The sequence below is a fragment of the Suricata suricatta genome, chromosome 3 (assembly GCF_006229205.1).
Source record: "Suricata suricatta isolate VVHF042 chromosome 3, meerkat_22Aug2017_6uvM2_HiC, whole genome shotgun sequence".
Classification (NCBI taxonomy): Eukaryota; Metazoa; Chordata; class Mammalia; order Carnivora; family Herpestidae; genus Suricata; species Suricata suricatta.
Window position 1 is genome coordinate 172,467,674 of NC_043702.1, and position 1,059 is coordinate 172,468,732.

A 1,059-nucleotide genomic window follows, 5' to 3' on the forward strand; every position below is an offset into this window, starting at 1 on the left:
ACCAGGTCACGGCCTCATTAACTCTACAGAGAGAAAAATTTACTGGTGAAGACTGGCTAAGGTTACATTTCTGGGGTGGTTGAAATTCATTCAACTGAGTACGAAGACCCAGTGTGAAAACTCAGTTTAAGACATCATTTTGGGTCTATGATTTCCTTTTTCTACCAGGATGTGGCTGAAGGGGATGTATCTTCATCCTCAGCCAGCCAGAGCTGCCCTTGGTGCCCTGCTGGCTGGCCTGCTGGGAGAGAGAGGGGGGCACTACCTCTGCTCCGGTCCAGTCCCATCCTCGGCCAAGTGCTTTGTGTTTCAGCTTTGGGACTGGGCCTTCTGAGTGTTCCCCCCTTTCGCTCAGCAGGTGGAGCCTCGTGGTCTGGGACAAGGTGTGTCCCTGTCCCTTTCCCCAGGTGCAGTGTGGTTCACTGTGCCCTGAGGCAGTGGGGTTCTCTGCCCCTCCCACACTCAGTTAAGGTTCCTTTCTGTGGAGGAGATGGTAGCCTTCCTGCCCTTCTCAGGAGGGAGCTGCTGTGAGGTCTCAGGCTTGCACCACCAGAGGGCAGACCTCTGGTGAGTATCCTGGACTCCAGCCTGTCAGGAGCTCCTGGCCGGGTCGATGGGAAAAAGCCTAGAGATAAGGGAAATTTCTGGGCCTGATGCTGGCCTTCAGTCCTTTGTTAACAGTTGTAGCTGAATTATTCTTTCTGGCTTGCAGAGCCTCTGCAATCTGTCCCAAGTCACCAAGAGTTTGGTTTGCATGCCATGTCCTTGGAGGGATCTGGATTTCCCACGCTGGGTTAGCAAGCTGGCCTGATACTCCGTTCTACAACGGGATCGTTTTGGGGGTTATGCTGTGGTGCTGGTGGGGTTCAGAGTCAATGGCCAAGAAAGAATTCTTGAAGATGTCTTTGGTGCAAAAAGGTGATTTTATTCAAGGAAGGGGACAGGACCCCTGGGCAGGAAGAGCTGGCCTGGCCCCTGGGGAGAGACTGCTTATCTTTTGGAAACTAATGGAGACTCCTGTCCTGCAGGACTTGATCTCTATCAGTTAACCATTTGTTT